The 20,937-nt window shown below is 46.1% G+C and overlaps 1 long non-coding RNA gene and 1 other non-coding gene across 2 annotated transcripts; one reads left to right on the top strand and one right to left on the bottom strand.

Annotated features, from left to right (window-relative positions):
• Nucleotides 1-625: 625 nt before the first annotated feature.
• LOC111093872 lies at nucleotides 626-6,026 on the bottom strand. Its single transcript, XR_005383682.1, has 2 exons — nucleotides 5,826-6,026; nucleotides 626-1,285 (listed from the first exon to the last, which is right to left on the bottom strand). It is a non-coding gene; the product is annotated as an uncharacterized LOC111093872 (long non-coding RNA).
• Nucleotides 6,027-20,465: 14,439 nt separating this feature from the next.
• On the top strand, nucleotides 20,466-20,571 carry LOC119867558. Its single transcript, XR_005384076.1, has one exon. It is a non-coding gene; the product is annotated as a U6 spliceosomal RNA (small nuclear RNA).
• Nucleotides 20,572-20,937: the final 366 nt, after the last annotated feature.

Here is a 20,937-nt window from a genome sequence, read left to right on the forward strand (position 1 = left end):
ACCTAGGCACATCAGCTTTTTTGTAGGCACCACTCATAAAGAGAACATGTCTGTATTTTATTTTAAGGAACTTTCTGAAAGTTTTCTTTCTTACTCTGGAGTATCATTTCTACGTTTTATTCTGGTTGCTACATTTTCGCTTACTTCTCTTATCTTGCTCTTTGGGTTTATCTTCTACTTCTTTGTTGTTTCTTCATTTTTATGCATTTTATTTTATTTTATTGCTGGTGTGGAGGAGGTGCTTTATAATATTCCCTGGCTTTTAATTCTAGCAATGGATTATATTGATTATTTTTGATATAAGCTTATGAACTAGCTTTCTCTAATTCTCAGAGTGAAGGTTTACATGTTACTTTTTCTTTAAGATTTTATTTATTTGAGAGACAGAGAGAGAGCGAGAACGAGAGAGAGAGAGAGAGAAGCAGACTCCTCACTGAGCAGGGAGGCCCATGCTGGGCTCTATCCCAGGACCCCAGGATCATGACCTGAGCTGAAGGCAGACACTTAACCTACTGAGCCACCCAGGTGCCCCTACATGTTACCTTCTGATTTATCATCTATTGCCACATCTCATCCACGCCTCCAAGTACACGTGGGTGCACACACACACCAGTGATGTCAGTACAATCTTCTATCCACTTTTCCACATTTTAAATATAATCTGGCATCTTATATTCACTCATTTAATTTCACTGGTTTTTTTTTTTTACGTTCCTAATCCTCTCGTTTAAGAATGCATGTATTATTGACTTTCTAAGAGTCCTGTGCTCACTACCAGCCACGTGTGTAACTTTGTTTTTTCAAGCCTCAGCTTTTTACATCTTAGCTGGGAGAAACACATCTTCAACTAACTCACTTCAGTGCTTTGTGCCAGGAAAACTTGAGTCTTTACTATACTTTGAAAAAGCATATTACGGGTTGTTTTGGCCCCTTCCATTGGCTACAAGTTTAAGTGGGATAAAGTAAAAAAGACATGAAATAATAGAAAATGCCTGAAAGTATTACAAAATTTTTCAAAAGAGAAACATCTTAAAAGAAAAATAATTAGAGGAAACTGGTCCTTCCAGATATCAAATAATATTGTAAGAGTACAGTATTCCCCCATAGATAGTACATTGAACAGTATAACATATTCCAACAGTATAGTACCCCCAGAATCTTGTGCCTAGTAGGTTAATAAGCAAGATAGCGAACACCAAAACAGAGCTAGGCAGATGTAGAGTCTAGTGAATGTAAGGATGTGGTATTTCAAATACCCGAGGAAAAGATGAAGTATCGGCTTTTCCTAGAAAAAAAAAAAGATAATAATGTGGCTTTGAAGCAAAGAGTTCTCAAATTTAATAAACATCAATGCAGGCAGCTCTGTGTTTGGTCCCTGAGAGGCAGGTGCATTAGAGTTACAGCAGACACTTACCTGAGCCTGTTGTGGTGTGATTGCATGTGCAAGAGTGTGTGTGTGCCTGTGGTGGCATGAATATATGTGTGAGTGAATGTGTGTTGTGGGTGTGGAATGAATGTGTATGAGTAAATGTGTGGTGTCTGTATGTGTGAATGCGTGCATATGAGTGAATTGTGGTGTGTGTGTGTGAGTGTGTATGAGTGAATGTGTGAGTGGATGTGTCATGTGAGTGTGTGTGGGTGAATGAGTGGTGTGTGTGTGTAGGTGCAGGTGAGTGAATGTGTGGTGTGTATGTGAGTGAATGTGTGTGAATGAATTGTGTGCTGTACGTGTGGTGTGTGTGTGGGGGGATGCAGTTGTGTGTGGGAGGGTAGGAAACAGCACCATTGGAGAAGCATCTTATTTTTATAAAGTGGGAACAGAGGTGGCGAAGGGAAGACCAGATGCCGCGGGGCCTGAACAGTGTGGGCAGTGGTCTGCGAAGGCCTTTCTGCAGTGTCCCTGCCACTCCCACCTCCACGGTAGGAGCGTCCCCGTTTCACAGGTAAGACAATGAGGCTCAGGGGTTAAATACCCTTCCCAAGATTCCAATCTTGGGCATCTGAGTCCAGAGCCTGCTCCTTGCCCACTGTGGCATGGCCTCCGTGTGGGCTGTGAGCCACCCTGCCCCGGGTATGGCCCTCACTCCCCAGCTGTGCTGAGTGTGCAGATGAATGCCACAGAGGATAGCACTTACAAATGAAGGTCACACTTTCATCCCTTACCTGCACTTCAGTCGTTAGACTGTGTGGTCTGTTCTCAAGTGGACTCACATATAATAGCAATTCTCTTGGACTTGGCTTTTCTGATCTGTCTGAGTCTGTGATGCAGTTTTATTGGGGGGCCTTTCCTGGTCATAGACCCAGTCTCACTGCCCATGTGTTAGAGCACCTCTCTGGACACAGGAAACAGTTCTGCTTTTCAGAATGGCTGTGTGAGAGCAGCACAGACCAACTTCCAGCTTATAATTAGAGACTCCCAGGGAAAAAAGAAAGAAAGGAAAGAAAGGAAAGAAAGAAGAAAGAAAGAAAGAAAGAAAGAAAGAAAGAAAGAAAGAAAGAAAGAAAGAAAGAGAAAGAAAGAAAGAAAGAAGAAAATGTCTGCTCTCCTAGAAGAAATCTGGTCATCTGTTGATATTCAGTGTTGGTTGACCTTGGCCATTGTCTTTATACACACCAGGGCTTGAGCAGGGCAGCTGGGGACAGGACAACCCAGGAGGTTTATGTGTAGCCCTGGCCCTTTATATGAACATCTTAATGTCCATCAGGATTCTAACACAGAGCCAAAGTCAAGAATCCCCGAGCCCTCATACCAGCTTCCCTCCTCCATCAAGACACAAGCGTGGTAACACCGCTGGGCTGGCAGCAAGAGATGGAACTGCCAGGAAGAATGAGGCCCTTGCAAATTGGACATTTAATTTGGTGGGAATAGTTGGGCCAAGTGTTTGAATGCACTTGTCAGGCTCATCTGGCCTGGGGGGCCATGGGGGGGAGGGGTACAAGAGGCTGACCTTGAGGACAGAAAGGAATTCCTATCGAAACTACCTGACCAAGAGAACATCCAGGTCTGCAGCCCTGTCAAAGATCGCAGCAACTAGCGACCAGGAAGGTGAAGACAGCTTCTAGGTTAAACCTATACCAGAGAGTCCCTATATTTCTATTAAGCCCAACCCTTTCCTGGGCCCTGCAGATCTGGCCTGGGTACCTCCCCAGCCCATTCAGCCCCTCCGACCCCCCACCCACCCACCCAACTGCAGTCACTTTGGCCTCCTGGCAATGCTTGGAGCCCCTGTCTAATTCCTTCCTCTGGAAGGCTCTCCACCCCCTGCCATGGCTGACTCCTCACCTGTCCCCCCTTTAACTTAGTATCACCTTCTTGGAGAGACAGTGGTAGATGCCTCCACCACTTACCTCCCCATCTAGAGAAGTGCTGTGGGCTGAATGAGGTCCCCCCAAATCCTTATGTTGAACCCTAACCACAGAAGATCAGAATGTGACTGTATTTGGAAGTAGGGCCTTTAAAGAGGGGATTCAGTTAAAATGAGGCCATCAGAGTGGGCCCTAATCTGACAGAACTGGTGTCCTAGAAGATTAGGGCACACAGACAGACACATGGCATGTTGGCACAGACAAAAGACCACGCATGGCCACAGTGCAAAGGCGGCCATCTGCACACCAAGGAGAGAGGCCTCAGGAGAAACTGCACCTGCCTACACTCTGATCTTGAACTTCCAGTCTGCAGAGCTGGGAAGACATAAATGATAAAGAAAATAAAGGTAGGAGAAATGTAACCAAAAATGAATCATCTTACGTGTGGCCCCTGCTGCACATCTGATACACGCAGGACGTGGCTTTGCCTAACGGTCCCATGACTAGTGTTTCACCAGATAATGAAGGGTAACCTTATCTGGACAATAGCTAGCTTTCTAAGTCCTATGAACCTCACTTTCAGCAGACACAGATTCCTTAGAGACTTCACTCTCCCTACGCCCCCACTGAGAAGCCCAGAGAAGCCCCCCAGAATCAGCCACTCCTCTCAATCCCAGGGCAGCTCTTTCTGGCCACAGTTCCTGGCCCCATGCTATAACGAAGGCACCTTCCTGCACTGAAAATGTCTCAAGAATTCTTTCTTGGCCATTTGCTCCCTGACCCCACATCGTATTTTGGCACCCAAAGCAAGGCCTGTCTTATCTGGGCCTGTAGCCACAGGGCAAAGTTGGTGAGTTACTCCCTCTTTTCTTTTACTTTCGCTTCAAGGGGCTTTTCAGGGAGTACAGTCTTCTTGGAACACGTTCACACAGATCGCTCAGGCTGCGATCCTCTAGTCCAGGGCTACTCTACAGGGAGGAACAAAAGCCTATTCTTAGCTGGAAGCTAGTACCCTGATCAGGATGACCCTGACCAGGATACAAAGGTGTCCGTCTTGGGCATGAGACAGCCACCTAAGTCACTAGGACAGCTGCCAACCTGAAGATTCCCATGTGAGGTTTCCTCCACGTTGCTCTAATGTAATCCCTTCCACATTTCTGGTCTGACTGCTTCTGGCCATGGGAGATCTGTTTGGAGCCAGTGGAAACCAATACCCAATTGAATTAAAACCCAACCAGGGACCCATTTCCAAGGGAGGTTGGCTGTGAAAGACTCCATGTGTTGGAATGTTGTTTAGAATTTGATGGATTTCTATCTTTATTGTTTCTGTCAATGTCCTCTACTAACTACTTACAACATTGGGCAATTTCCCCCTGTAAAACTGTTCTGGGGTTTTCCATGGGTTAAAAACAGTGGGTTCTTCTTGGCACATGATATTATTTAAGTCCATTCCCTGGCACCCATTTGTAGCCTAGGATGCAATGGGGAAGTGGAGGGATGCCACCATCCCTCCTACAAGGCAAAGTTGTGCTCATAGCAGTCTCATTGGAGGGACGCCCCCCAGGTGCTTTGACACTAGGAACCTCTGATATATCCTGCGTGGGACTCCACCTGGAAGTCAAGAGGGGGGATTTTCGTGATAGCGGATCTTCTCTACTTTTGTAGGAACATGGGGTCTTCAGTCCCCAAGGACTCTCCTTTGGGATGCCTTTTAAAGCACTGGGATCAATTCAGGTTGCAAGATTTAAGAAAGAAAAGCCTGATCTTCTGTAACACTTCATGGTCTTGGTACTCTTAGGAGATGAGGAAAAATGGCCCATGAATGGGACATTAAACTTGAATCTGATCTATCAACTAAATCTCTTCTGCAGGAAACAGGATAAATAGATGGAGATACTCTATGTCCAGGCTTTCATGGCCATAAAACAGAACCCCAATATAAGGACCTCTTGCAGAATGTGTTTGGCCACTCACCAGGCAAATAACTCCCCTCCTGACATATTGGATGATGATTGTCTAAATAGGCCCATTCTTTCCTAATAAACCTAGGCTAGCAGAGGAATCACACACCTCTTCACATTAAGAGGACATTGATACTGTCACTATCCCTCCTCACAAGCCTCAAGACCCCTCTGCTCGCAGCCCAACTGGACATACCAGGAGCAGAGCTCCCTATCTCCTGGAAGTAACCCCTAAATCAGGATTGTATCCTCTTAGGGAGGTTGCTAATGGAGAAATGGGCAGTATCAGAGTCCATGTCCCATTCTCCATGGCAGACTTGGATCAGATTAAACAACTCTTAGGTCTATGTTCTGAGAACCTTTCTCAATTTATTGAAGGCTTTCAGCAAGTATCCATTAGCTTTCAGCAAGTATCCAGTGAAATCCATTAGGTTTCATTTGACCTGACAAGATTTATATATATACTACTAATATATATAAAACACTAACTACTAATACATATATGTTATATATATATGTATATATATAACATATATGTATATTAGAAAAGAACCATACCTGGACAGGGGCTTGAGTTTGGGGACCAACTAGCCGGAAGAGATAGAGAATGTTTTCTGGTAGGGGGCACTGTTGTCCCAATAACCAAGCCACACTGCACCTATTAGGAAAATGTAGGGAGAGAGGGGATCATATGATTACTTAAAAGCTTGTCTAATAGAAGGAATAGAAAAGGATTCTCCCAAACTGTAAACTTTACCAAAATTCAGAAAGTCCCTCAAATTGCTGGTGAAAATCCAGCTCTGTTTCAAAGTCACTTAATAGAAGCTATCTGTACACAAACCCAGACCGACTACACCTGAGGGAGGAACTGTTATAAACATGCACTATATAAATCAGTCAGCACATGACACCTGCTGAAATTTAGTTTTCCTGGTTCTTTCATCTTGTTCCACTCCTTTCCTTGGATGAGACTTAATATATAAACTGGGAAGCAGGTTTACTCTTACTAAAGAAGAGTATGGCTTGTTCTCTTTGACACCCGGAGAACCAAAGCCTTACCCTGATATCATCTCTAATGTCTGGAAGGTAGCAAATACCCACAGTCTGGGATTGTATGTCCCAGGATGGACTCTTAAGGCCCAACCAGTTAAAGTAACCTTAAAGGACCCAACCATTATATCTCATAAGAGACAGTATCCCTTAAAACCAGAGGTAAAATAAAAGCTGGGTTACAACCACTTGTTGACAAGTTTCTCCAACATGGTGGTTGAAGACCTTGTCAATCTCCTTATAACACTCCGATTTTACCAGTAAAGAAGCCAAATGGGGAATATTGAATGGCATAAGACTTAAGGGCACTAATGAGGCAGTGGTCCCTATTCATTCTGTAGTGCAAATCCATATACTATTCTTACCCAGCTCTCTGGAGATGCTAGCTAGTTTACAGTACTTGATTAAAAAGATGCCTTGTTTTGCATCCTTCTAAGTGAAGAAACACTATTTGCTTTTGAATGAGCCCCACCTACAAGCCCGTAGGCCCCTCCATTAACCTGGCCAGACTTGCCTAGGGATTTAGAGACCATCTTAACTTATCCAGGGCTGCTCTTAGAGAACACTTCTGGGCTGTATCCTTGCCTCAAGGGACTGTAATTCAATATGTGGATGATATTTTCATCCGTAGTCCCACAAAGGAAATGTCTGATAGCAATTCTATAACCTCACTAAATTTCTTGGCAAACAAAGGGCATCACGTCTCCCCTAAAATGACACAAGTGTCTAAACAGAAAGTATAATATTTGGGGTATGAAACTAACACCAGGTCATGGAACTCTACCTACTGAGAGAATGAAGGCTCTATGAGATCTCGAGCCCCACTTGCAAAGGACTCCACGTTTTCCTAAGCATGGCAGGTTTTTGCCACTTGTGGATTCCTGGATCTGAAGCTCTTAGCCAAGCCATCATATGATTTAATTAAAGGTCCTGATGAAGAGTCTTTACTCTGGAAAAAAGCCTAGCAGACAGCCTTCAAAATATTAAAAGCTAAGCTTTTATCAGCCCCCGCTTTGGCTCTACCAAACTTAGAAAAACCTTTCCCTTCATATGCAGCAGAAAAACAAGGCCAAACTTTGGGAGTTCTGACCCCAAAATTAGGAAATGAAATGAGCCTGGTGGGCTATTCTTCAAAGTCACTTGACAATGTAGCACAAGGGTGGCTGGTTTGTCTTCCAGTGGTGGTTATGACCACCTTCTGGGTAGGAGGAGGGGACAAAACTTCCTACAGGACAGTCCCTGACTGTGATGAGTTCACATCACGTCCAAAGTGTTTTAGGAACTGAAGGCCACCAAAGGATGATGGTGAGCTGACTTACTAAATACCGGGCCATGCTTTCAGACACACCCGAACCGATCCTCAAGACCTGCCGAACTTCAAACGCAGCTGCCCTTGTGCCTGGATCTGACCATTGCACTTCTATAGAGCATAATTGTTCAGAAGCTATTGATCTTGTTTATTCCAGCAGATTGTACTTGAAAGATCCTCCTATTGGTAATGCAGGTGACAACTGTTTCCTGGTGGCAGCAGTTTCATGGTGAAGGGCAGGTGATCATCAGTCTAAGCCAGACTATGGAGGTCACAGCCCTCCCAGCAAATACGTCTGCCCAGAAAGCAGAGCTAATAGCACTCCTTTGTATTTTACAATTGGCAAAAGGCCTCAGGATTAATCTCTATACTGACTCTAAATATGCTTTCCTGGTCCTACACACATGGGGCAATTTCGAAAGAGAGTTATAAACAAGTCATAACTCTTCCATTAAACATGGACCTGAAATAATAGCCTTTTTAGAGGCTGTACACAAACCTAACATGGCGGCTATAAGTCACCTCAGGTGACATCAAAAGGACACGTCTAAGGAATCCAAAAGGAATCAGCTGGCAGAGGGGGTAGCCAAGCAAGCTGCACAAAACCTGCAAGTACTGAGTCCCCATACCAGTCCTGACACTGCTGAAAAATAGATTCCTGGGCTACTGAGACCAAGAAATCCAGGTAGCCCTGGAATGGTGATTTTCAAAAAATGCGCAAAACTGGGTTATAAATGATAGAGGAAAAGTCTTTATGTCCAAAGGCAACCGATGGAAACTAATGCAGGGTACGCATCAGGCTACTCCTGAAGGCCCTGGGACAAATGGCTGAAAACACCTTTGTTGAGATTAACTTTACCACTGCTAATCATGTGCTACCTGCACACAAGTAAACCCAGAGGGCACACCTCCCACCCTCTGCTGCCCTTAACACCAGTCCAGATTGGGGGGACATATCCTGAGGAGGACTGGCAACTAGATTTTACACAAAGGCCATCTTGTAAAGGATATAAATACTTGGTGGTCTATGTAGACATCTTTCCTGAATGGATAGAAGCCTTCCATTGTAAAACAGAAAAGGCCACTGAAGTGACAAAAAGTTTATTAGGGGAAATTACCCCCTTTGATCTGGACTCCCTCCATCTGTACAAAATGACAATGGACCATCTTTTATTGCACAAATAACTGAGCAAATAGCTCAGGACTTAAAAAATTAACTGCTATTTGCATTCGGCCTGACATCCACAGTGCTCCGGAAAGGTGGAATCGGCCATCCACACCTTAAAACGACATCTTGCCAAAGTAAGCATTGAGACTCAAGAAAATTGGGTTACTCTTTTACCGGTAGGACTTCTGAGAGTGAGAATCGCCCCAAAGGAATCAATAGGGGCAAGCCCCTCTGAATTAATATATGGCGCCTGTTCTCACTGTAGAACTGTCAAGAGCTGGAGACTCTAATGCTCTGTTGAATTACTTCACTTGAGGCTGAGTTAATTCACAAATCTCTACAAAAATATGCAGACCATATCCTCCCTAAATCTGATCTGACAGTTGCTAATAATCCACCTCATCCAGACCCAGGAGACATGCTTTACTCAAAGGATTGGAAGTCTAATACAGCGGGGATTTGACTGCAAAACAAGAGCTTCCCTCCCGGGTCATATCCTGTGCCCCCTCCATCATACTATTAGAAGGCCATTCCTCGTGGACTCCTATATCAAGAACTCAACCTGTGTCTTCCCCACAGGAACCCAGTGTGCCAGCTTGCATGCTTTCTCACTCCCATGAACCTGTAGAAGACCTCAGACTTCTCTTCAAATGACAGTGAACATTGCACTTCTCTTTCTCATTCTCTTTTTTCCCAATTTTTACTGATAATTCCTTCTTAAGATGGGCACAGCATTATGCTGGGCTTCAAAATCAAACAGCTTGCTGAGTGTATGTGATTCTGCCTATATTGTGCTCATCTGGTCAGGCTTGGTGGGCCTCCCCGTCACGGGGCCCAAATTGGCTTTCCTTGTATACCTATGTCTTAAAGACGATCTGTGACCCAAGTTCTACTATATTTCATGATAGCTCTATCACAAAACAAAATGTTACCCTCTGGCCTATGGCCAGTACCACTTGGAATCTCCCCAGCCAAGATCAGATCTTTTCATGCTCTCAAACCATTAAGGTTCTGACTGAAGTCACTTGTCTACAAATAAATATGTACCAGAGAATGCCTATGCTATAAAATCCAACTTATTGGTATACACAGGCTGAAATATATCAGATCGGGGGCCAATATGAACAGCTCACCCCCACAATTGGATGGCTAAGTCAAAAAGCAATTCTATGCTGGGGACAGAGAAACCATACATAGGCAAACAACACTGGGCAGCTAAGGTGGGTGCCATCAGAAATATGTTCACAAATCATTGTTCTTCAGGCCATGGATTGGTTTGCTACTGATTAGATGAGGCAGCCCAGAATTAGGCAGCTGGCTCCTAATGGGACCCAATGGCTATACAGCCCTAACCTACAGCCATGGCTTCCCCCAGGCTGGATAGGTCACTGTATTCTGGATTTTGCCTCAGTGCACCGATATACTCTGAAAACCATTACTAACTCAGCCAATCTTCTGAATTCAAAACAACCGTGGCCTCGTCCCACATTTCATTGGTATGACCACCTAGCACCCACCTTTGTTCCCCCTTTAGGACTGGAGGATGTCCCTTGGCACATGGAAGCCTTCAATAAGTACACGGTCAAAGCCCAAAATGACTCCCCAAATAGCATAGCCCTGCTAGATACTAAAGTAGCACGGATGAGTAAGGCCGCCCTACAAAATTGAATGGCATCCGATGTTTTGACAGCAGCACAAGGAGGTATATGTGCCTCGTGCCCAGACTCCTTCGTTGCCATAACTTAAAGTGGACAGATGACCCTTTCTACTCAAGGAGACGCATAAATGTTGTCTACCTTGGATTCAGCCTTTCAAAATTCCTACATGCGAATTCCCAACTGATCAATGTTGACACACAAGAAAGGATGTCTCTACCCCCTCATTCAGCAAGAAAAAGTTATGGAAGATGAGACCTTCTACCCTTGACAACCTTCAAGTCTTAAGGGTCAAAATTGTTCAGTGGGGAAATGAGAAGTGCGTTGGCAGGAGAAATGTAGCCAAAACCATTTTATGTGTGGCCGGCCCATTGCTTGCACATCTAAGACGCACAGGACGTGGCTTTGCCTAAGAGTCCCATGACTAGTGTTTCACTAGATAATGAAGGGTAACCTTATCTGGACAACAGCTAGCCCTCTAAGTCCTATGAACCTCACTTTCAGCAGACACAGATTCCTCAGAGACTTCGCTCTTCCTACCCCCCACTAACTGAGAAGCCCAGAATCAGCCACTCCCCTCAATCCCAGAGCAGCTCTTCCTGGCCACAGATCCTGGCCCCGTGTTATAATGAAGGCATCTTTCTGCACTGAGAACATTAAAACAACTCTTTCTAGACCATTCGCTCACCAACCCCACATCCAGGAAGGCCCATGTGCCCAGTCCACAGTGCACTGTTATGGTGGCCAACGTGACAGGCAGCCAGTCACCCTGCGAGGCCTACGTCTGAGCCCACGGATATATTAGACTTCTAAGCACACATTTGGTTCCGTGCTCACTCTCCCCTCCAAGAACTCCACTGAACAGGGGCTGCTGTGAGGAAGGCCCTTGATAAATAACTATAGCATATTAATGAGTCATTAATTCTTCCTCAAGCAGAAAGGCTCACACTGTACGTGTACACTTGGATCCCCACAGATTTGTCAGTCCTCTGGTTCTTGAACTTGTCTGCATTGATTTCTGAAAGGCACTCGGCTCGTTTAGGTGGCCTCCAACCCGCTTTCTGCCTGCAATGGATTGTCCACCTTTTTGGAAGAGTTCAAGGCCACTGCTGTTTATTTGGTGTTCGGTCACTTTCCCCCACCTTGCTCTGGTTTAAGCTGCTTATACCTACAAAGGAGCTAAGAGTAGGCAACGGGGGATACGGAGTTTGTGACTCTCAGTTCAGACCATTTATATGACTCGTGTTATAGAGAAAGTCTTAAGGCTCTCTTAAGACATTGCACTTTTCCTGCAATCATTTCGAACTGTAACAAATGGGCTCAGGTGGCTTGCGTTTCAATCTTTGCACAATTGGTATAGGATTTTTAAGACCGCTCAGGGTCACCTCTTCCAAGAAGCCTTCCCTGACCTTCTTGAGATGTAGAAACATTCCTCCTCCCACCCCAACTTGAGCTCCCGAGCTCCCGTGACAGACCCACGGCTAACCTATGCCTTCTGCAGTCAGCCTGGCGGCCTTCCCCTTCTGACTGAGCTGTGGCTTCCTGGTCCTCACCTTGCAGTGCCACTGTGGGGCCAGCGGGCACTCAGTGAGTATGAAGGTTGAAATAAATCCCCTATGAAAGGAAGGTAACAGGTGGGGGTTTTGAGGGCAGGAACCTGCCGGCCTGTTAGGTACCCCCCTGGGATTTGACCCCGAGCACATGGCAGCAGGCAGGAGCCCAGGAAAGCCTGTGTGCTTGATGGCAGCCCTGGGGACTCAGAGGGCACACCGCAGAGCAGCCTGTGGCCTCCTATGCTTTCGTCTGCTGGAGGATGCCTGCCTGTCTCCCCAGGGAAACCTCCAAAGTCCGAGGCCTTGACCTCCCCCAGAGTCTTATCAGTTCTTCTAGTGGATCCCTCTTGAGTAAAACCTAGTAAATTATTTTCTTTCTCTGAATGCATGGTGGTATTTTTAAATGTGTAATTTCCTGAAAAGAATAGACCACGTGCCTATGAACATTATGAGGATGGTGAGCTTTATGGGCTAACCTGGCAAGGCCATGGTGCCCAGGTGTTTAGGCAACTACTAGAGCAGGCGTTCTGTGAAGATGCCTTATAGATATCATGAACGCTTATAGTCACTTGACTTGAAGTGAAAGACCGAACACTTGGTGAGGTGGGTGGGCCTCATCTAATCCGAAGAAGGCCTTAAGAGCAAACACTGAAGTTTCCCAGAGGATAAGGAATTCTATCTCAAGATGGCGGCATCAACTCCTGCCTCAGTCTCCAGCCTGCCCTACCTGCTGGCCTGCCCTACAGAGTTTAGACTTGCCAGCTCCACTATCATGGGAGCTAATTACTTAAAATATACCTCTTCATATCCCTCTATTGATCCATCCATCCATCCATCCATCCATCCACCCGTCCATCCATCCATCCTATTGGTCCTATTTCTCTAGAAAACCCTGACTGACAAAGTACATATTTGAAATGTAACGCAGGTACCAAAACAAAGACACTTGTGTAAAGATAGTGTTGATATGTCAAGAAAGGCAAGTTGACCAGAGCTCCTGTTCACTGAAGAAGGGTGAATGAATGCAGGAAGCAGGCCTGACCCAGGCTATGAGCCAGCCCTGCCTGCGGGCCCCGTCTTGGGTGCTCAAATACCATCTCATTTAATCAGAGCAACATCTCTGTAGGGAACACTTGCATTGTGCCCACTTTGCAGGTAAGCAAACCGAGGCTTAGAGCAGTAGGGGACATGAGGAGTCACACAGCTGGTGAAGCGTGGCTGGGAGTCTGTCCAGAAGCCTGGCTCTTTCTGCTGCGTGACACAGGCCCCCGGGGGAGGCTGAGCCTGGGGATCCAAACCCGGCCTGGAGGAGAGATGCTCTAACGAGTGGCTACTCCTGCCCAGGAGAGGGGTCTGTGTCTCAGACGTCCTTGCCCACCACACGGCCTGCAGCAGGGCCCAGGCTGGTTCCAGGACAGAGAGTGGCCTATGGCCTTCTGAAGGGTGGCTCTACAGGCGCCAGAGTGAGGGACGGTGAACACACATGCGAACGTGCACACAAGTGCACCCAGCTACTCAAAGGTCAAGTACTCAAAGGCCCCATCCCACTGGTTGGTTCTCCCCTTTCACTATTTTAAAACAAATTAGCTATAATATTTCATCAGGTTAAAAAGGTCTCCCACCACGCATCACCTTCATTGAAAATTCCAGTTTCTTGATCCAGCACAGTAAATCCAACAAGGGATATAAATATTTAAAGAAATTCAAAAGCAATTTCTTTTGGAAAGCAAAGAATTCCTTGTTCCTTGAGAATAATTGCTGTTTAATTTATGGCGAGTAGCCTGCATACTAATCTATCTTATAATAGAATCTATAAAAAAAAAAGAATCTATCTTCTGTGTATTTTAAAATCCTTTTAGAAATGAAAAGTAAAACCAAGTTTTCCCTTTAGGTGCAGGTATGAAATAATTCATAGCAAATGGATGCCCCAGGACTATTATCAAATCCCAAAGTGGTTTTTAATATTCTCTGAGTGGCTGTATAGGGTCTGTTGATGGCCAGTGCCATCTTATTCATCATCAATTCCAGAGTCTGTCTCCCATAGATTGGGGGTCAAAGACTATGGCCCTAGCCAGGTCTGGCCCTCTCTTTATAAATAAAGATTTTTTTGGGGGGACACAGTCTTGCCTATTTGGTCCACAGTATTTCTGGCTGCTTTTGTGCTATCCCATTAGAGTTGAATCATTGTGATGGAGACCCCACAGCCCCCCAAGTCAAAAATATTAACTATCTTGCCATTTACAGAAAAATTTTGCCAAACCCTGACCTGGATGGTCAAATAGTTTTCTCCTTTCCCTCCATTTCATCTTCCTCTTTCATCATAATTATTCCAAACATCTCTTTATATTTAATTCTCAGGGAAAGCTCTCACTACTATTATGAATTACTCATCCTAAGATAGTCTTAATATTATGCATAATATTTTAATATTTAATTGTCACATCTAAAATACAGTGTTCTCAGTTATATAAATATTGCTGAGGTTTGACTTGAGAAGAAAGTTTATTTAAGGCTTCAGTTCTGGTGGGTTTCTAGGCTGGAAATACGGGGGCACAATATTCAAGAATGAAATGCACACGGACTTCCAAGTGTCGTGCATACAACAGAGAGAGTGTAAAACCCAGGGTAAACAGGAGGGCAAAAACCCCTGGAACTCGGCTTCTTTCTGGTGACTTCTCAATTGTGCTTAATTAAGGACTGTTGTGGTTAAGATGCACAGGCTGTTTTGAAAGTGGCATTCTTATACTCATTGGATAGGCAGTGTATTTATGGGAATCTGCATTTTACTCCTGGGGGACTTAAATTCTTTTTTCACTAAGAATAGAAACACATACTGCATGATCATTTGTGCTTTTTCTGAATTGCTCCTCCTAAGGCGGTAGGTTGTTTTTCCCACTGCTTTATATCAACTTAAGGCATTTGTTCTTTCAAAAAGTGGAAAAAAATGTAAAAACTTCATTATTTACTTTTATGCTTAGAAGTGTTTGTCTTTAGTGACCATTGACAAAGGACACAAAGGACCATTGACACCACCTGACCTTCAGAATAAAATCCTGACTTTCACACGTCTTCCTAGGAGTGCTGGGAGCCCACCTGGAAGGTTGGTGAAGGCAGAAGCAGAGCTGAGCTGGGGGGCGGCGGAGTGGCAGCACCGTGCACCTGCTGCCCTGGCTCTCGAGCGCCTGTCCGGCATCTCCACTCGGCCAGCGCTCACCCTGTGGGGCATGGGGGCTCCGGGTAATTTCTACACATGACGTGAAGGCCCTGGGATGGTCACAAGAGGGAAGCTTCTGAGATGTGTTATCCCCGACTTTGGCGACGCCTTGCGCCTTCCCGGCCCTGTCCGAGGACTCTGCCACCATAGTGGGTGTGCTGGAGCCGGCGTGGGGGGCACACGAGTGCCTGGACGTTGTGGGGCTCTCATCCCTCTCTTGGCGCCCGTCTGTGCTGGGCTCCTGACCCCTCCCCATCTCACACACTGGTAATTTTCACAGATGTGGGCATAGGCACACACAGTCGGTTCTCATTACTCATGGATTCCATATTTGTGAATTCACCTGCTTGCAAAAATTTATATTCTACACTCGCCCCCAAATCTGCACTTGCAGCAGTGCTATGGCCTTTCACGGACACATGTAGAGGGAGGGACAGAAGGGTCACCCGATGTGCACGTTTCCAGCTGGGAGAGAAAAAGCAGCCCTCGGCCTTCTTGTGTCAACCAATGGTAAACGAGCATCCTTTATGCAGTGTAGGTCGCACCATGTTCTCCTCCCTTTGGGGTCTTTTGTCGCTTTCCCTGTGTCAAGTGGCCCAGGGACAGCGCCTGTCTAGAGGTCCTAATGGCAAGGTGGCTGCGATGTGCCCTGCCCTTTGTGCAGGCACACGCTGCAGTGCTATTGACAGCAAAGTCCAATGTTAATCGATCAGTTATGTACATTAAATAAGTTGTCTTCCATAATCCATTCGTTAATTAACAATAAAACACTTATGTATTGATTGGTTGATGAAAACGTTATGACAAGTGGCTCATAGGAAACTAACCCTGCAACTTCTTTATGAGCAATGGCTCAGGATTTGCTCATTTGGTGTTTGCTGCCACTTTTCAGACATAAAGCGAATAGCGAGAACCGGCTATATCTGAGGTCATAGAAATACGACATGGATCGTGTCCTGGATACCGGCCCTGCTCCGGTGGTGATTAAGGGATTGCACAGCATCCCTCTGCTCACCTGAATCCCCCACCTCAATCTTTGGAGCCCAACATGAAGAGACTTACACATTTAATCCTTTCCTCTCTGATTTTTTTGTTTGTCCTGATTCGCTGTGAAGTGCAGACACATGTCAGGTCTCAAATACTTGTTTTGCTTAATTTTCGTTTTGTAATTTACAAGTGTCCCATGGCTGAAGCTAAGCCCAAGGACATGCATTCTTTGGCCTGTGCAGTGTTCTTGAATCTTCTAAATTAGTTACATTTAGAAATCCAAAGAATTCACATAAGATGCTGAGAGGATGGTGCATGTGCTTCTCCCTCTCGTCTCCCTGTTACCAATCTTCCAGTCCTTCACCTTGTAAGTCTCTGAGCCACACAAAGCAGTAGCCGCCACCCTTAAATGAGTGTAGATCTGTCCTGGTCGTTCTCAGTCCAGACAAAGTGCACAAGCTAATGGACTGCTCAGCCCCCTGCCTTTCGAGGAGCTCTCCCTCCAGCATGGTCTTCCTGGGGGTTTCCTGATGCCGTAGCAGAGCACTTCCAGTCGGCTCCTCCGTCTTGTGCAAGACCATCCATAAAGCAAGCACGAGGGCTCTTCTTCCCCAGTCACTGGACATGAAGAACTTCCCACAAGGAAGAAGAGGCAACAGAGCAGGGGCAGGTGTCAGACTCGGAACCACGGCTTATGCAACTTGCTTGTCCCTCCTGTACGTGCTGGGGGCCAGTTATACGGATGCAACACCCACCAGAAAATGAACGCAGCCACACCCTCCCCATCTGTAATGGAAAGTTTGGGTTCTAGATATTAGAATACTGAATCTTGACCATCTCTCGACTGGAGACAGCCTCATTTTTTGGCTGGAGATCGCCTCTTTTCCCCACTTACCTCATTGTTCTCCACTTCCAGGCTTATCCATGGTTCGGATCCAAGGATGGATCCTGGCTGAACATGAAGAAGATTGAAGAATCACCAGCTCAGGCTGGAGACTGAGTATCTAGTCACCCTCGATCTCCATTTGAGTCAGGACCCATGTCCCCTCCATGTTTCTGAGAGCCCACCTGGTGGGCTCTGGTGTCTGAGTCTGAGGCCTGGACGGAATAACCTGTGCGTGGATGGCTGGGGGGTTCCACTTGTTTGGCTGTCTACCTCACCTACCTTACCAGCCCTCCCTCCCCCACCACCTCTTGCCAGAGGCACCTTTTGACAGAACTGAGCTTCGCTGTCCGATCTGATCCTGTGTCCTGCAATGTATTCTTTAATTTTAATTGTTTAATTTCTAATTTATTCTCTCATAGGTTTAGATTATTGTAGCAAAGTTGTGAGTAGTAGAGAGTTCCCACATACTCTTCGTGCAACTGCCAAACCAGGAAATCAACAATAAACTAGAGATCTTGTAAAATTTTACCAGTTTTTCCTCAGATGTCCTTTTACTGTCCAGGGTCCCACATGGTGTTTCATTCGCTGTCTCCTGCGTGTCCTCCAACCTATGACAGATCCTCGGTCTTGTCTTTCATGACCTCCACCCCAGGCTCCTTCCAGTGAACACGCTTCAGCCTCCATCCCCACTACAGCTGAATACCCTGCTTCTCCCCCTTTACCTGCCATGTGAATTCCTAATCATTATTCCAGACAATATTACTCAGGCACGTAAAGCTAGAAGCCGCAACACCCCTAAGCCTCAGTGGCCCAACATAATAGCAGTTCACTCCTCACTTACTCGAGGTCCGTGTGGATGTCCTCGGTTGGGTGGCTCTCCTGAGAAGCCCTCCTCCACGTGTGGGAACAGCTTAGGACACTGCCATCCCCACCTCGTGGCCTCTAAGATCAACACAGAAACAAAGAAAGAAGAGAAGTGTATGTGGAAGCTTTTGTTGTTTCCTTTTTTTTTTTTTAAGATTTTATTTGTTTATTTATTTATTTATTTACTCATGAGAGAAACACAGAGAGAGGCAGAGACACAGGCAGAGGGAGAAGCAGGCTCCCTGTGGGGACCCTGATGCGGGACTCGACCCCAGGACCCCAGGATCACGACCTGAGCCAAAGGCAGACGCTCACCCACTGAGCCACCCAGGCGTCCCTTGTTGTTTCTTTAAATAGCACAAGCCAACATAGGCTTGCATCATTTCTCCCCTGATTCCAATGGTCAGAGCCAATCCTAGGTTGTACCCACATGCAGGAGAAAGGGAAATGTCGTTTACTGTATCCCAGGAGGAAAACGAAGCAGGCAATCGAGCTGTAGCATGGTCTCTGCCACCGGCCACCCTTCTAGTCACCAAATGGCTTTCTTTTTCTTCCCACAGAATACAGCTTGCCCTCCCTCTTCCCGAGAGAGAACGTGGACACCCGTTCGGTTACGGTAGCCAACTGGGTGGCTCTGGCCATTCTGTGGAGCAGGAGCAGCCCCTCTGGTCTGGTCTCCTGCACCTGGGGGCTGCTGGATTGGCCACTGGCTTTCCTGGTTTCCAGTCAACGGTGGTGGATCAAGGCCGGGGAACTCGTGGAACCCTCCCTCCTGGGGCTCACACCCATTGCTCGCCCATGGATGCGCCTTAGTGCACATGCGTCTGCTTTGGATGCTGAGACCTCATGGGTACAGCCCCAGAATTCACCTTCTGGGGGCTCCTCCTTAGTCCTTATCATGTATGGCCACATAAGGCTGGACTTCGGGCAGTGTGTTCTTGAGGCAGGACAGCTTTGGGAGCTCACCTCCAGTTTAGGAAAGACTGGGGACGGGGCACTTGGGGGGCTCAGATGGTTAAGCGTCTGCCTTTGGCTCAGGTTGTGCTCTCGGGGTCCTGGGATTGAGCCTCCTGGGGGGCTCCCTGATCAGCAGGGAGTCTGCTTCTTCCTCTCCCTCTCTCCCCTGCTCATTCTCTCTCTCTCTCTCTCTCTCTTGATCTGTTTCAAGTGGATAAATAAAAAATCTTTTTTTTTTTTTTTTTAAAGGAAAGACTGGGAACTCCTCAAAGACTGTTTTTAAGTCAAAAACAATTGAAGGACATTTTGGGTCCAGACCCATGGTATTCTTAGTGATACGATCGTCCCAAAAACTTGATGACTTCCGATTGATTTATACCAGTAACCATATCCCTTTCTTGGATGTCATTCTGGAACCTGTTTCATTTCCCTGCCTCCTCACTCCTGTGACCCTGTTTCAACATAACAGCAGCTCTCCGAGGCCACCGGGCTGAGTGGGAAGTCCACGCGCTTACTCACACCTTTGCTCTGAGTCACTTTATGAACCTTAGAAAGTTCACCGGCACTTAATCATTTCAAACGATTTTTTTATTCCTGTACTTACTGTTCAGGGACTAGAAGCAGATTACCTTTTGTAATCCTACAAGGCCTTGAATTTCTGGACTCCATTACCTTTCATTTTCTGCTTACAAAGCAGCCAATTACTTCCTGAGCTCTTCTCTTTCTTGTATTGCCTTTCCAAACCGAGCCACCGCCAATCTAAACAAGCTTCAAATATTCCATTTTCCAACAACTCCTCCTAGAGCCTACGGTGATGGGATCTGCCTTCCAAGTCCCCAGGGGCAGCCATCCTGCCGTGTTCTGTCCACACATAACATAGATGTTCAGCAACCCAGTCAGCCATGTGTCTTCCTCTCCTCTTGCCCAACTGCTAAGAAAATGGCCACATATTTCTGGTACAGCAGCAGGCCCCTGCAAGATACCACTTTCTGCGGTATTCAATAATATTCAGGCTCGCTGTTGCAAACAATCCCCAATTCCAGTAGTTCCTCAAAATAAGTTTATTTCCCACCCTTCCTGTGTCCACTAAGGATTTTCCAGTTAGGGCCTCCTCCTGCAGACAAAGACTCAGTGATCCAGGTGCCTTTCACCTTGGGATGCTGCTGTTTCTGATATGGGGCCCCAACTTTGCCACAGGAGAAGAGAGGAAAGGGTCAGATATTTCACGGGCCAGCCTAGATGTGTCATACATCACATCTGCCTGAATTCTGTCGGTCAGAATCAGTTTTATGGCCCCACTCAGGTACAAAGCGATGGTAAATGTCATCCTCTGGGTGCCCAGGAGGATAATTAAATGGTCAACAATAATTAGAATGGTTTCTGGCACAAAGACCAGTCTGAAATGTCACCTGAAAGCTCTGCAGAATCAGCCACTTCCCTTCCACTCGCACTGGGTCTTGTACATAATTTGCACCTGTCACTTTGATTAAAAATTATTTTATTGTCTGTAGACCCGCCAGGTAATGATTGCCTTGAGGTTAAGAACTGTCCTGTAGTGCTCGCTTCAGCAGCACATGTACTAAAATTGGAGTGATGAGAGAAGATGAACATGGCCCCCATGCAAGGATGACCTGTAAATTCATGAAGCATTCCATACTTTACAAAAAGAAAGAGAGAGAGAGATCCCTGGGTGGCTCAGCGGCTTGGCACCTGCCTTCGGCCCAGGGCATGATCCTAGAGTCCTGGGATTGAGTCCCGCTGTGGGCTCCTTGCATGGAGCCTGCTTCTCTCTCTGCCTGTGTCTCCATCTCTCTCTCTCTCTCTCTGTGTCTCTCATGAATAAATAAAATCTTAAAAAGAGAGAGAGAGGAGAGAGAGAGAGAGAGAGAGAGAGAGAGAAAGAAAGAAAGAAAAGAAAGAAAGAAAGAAAGAAAGAAAGAAAGAAAGAAAGAAAGAGAGAAAGAAAGAAAGAAAGAAATCCCCTGTGCCCATCACCCTAGCACCTGAGCCTGGTGCTCTGGCTGGGG

This window comes from Canis lupus, chromosome 34 (genome assembly GCF_011100685.1).
Source record: "Canis lupus familiaris isolate Mischka breed German Shepherd chromosome 34, alternate assembly UU_Cfam_GSD_1.0, whole genome shotgun sequence".
Classification (NCBI taxonomy): Eukaryota; Metazoa; Chordata; class Mammalia; order Carnivora; family Canidae; genus Canis; species Canis lupus.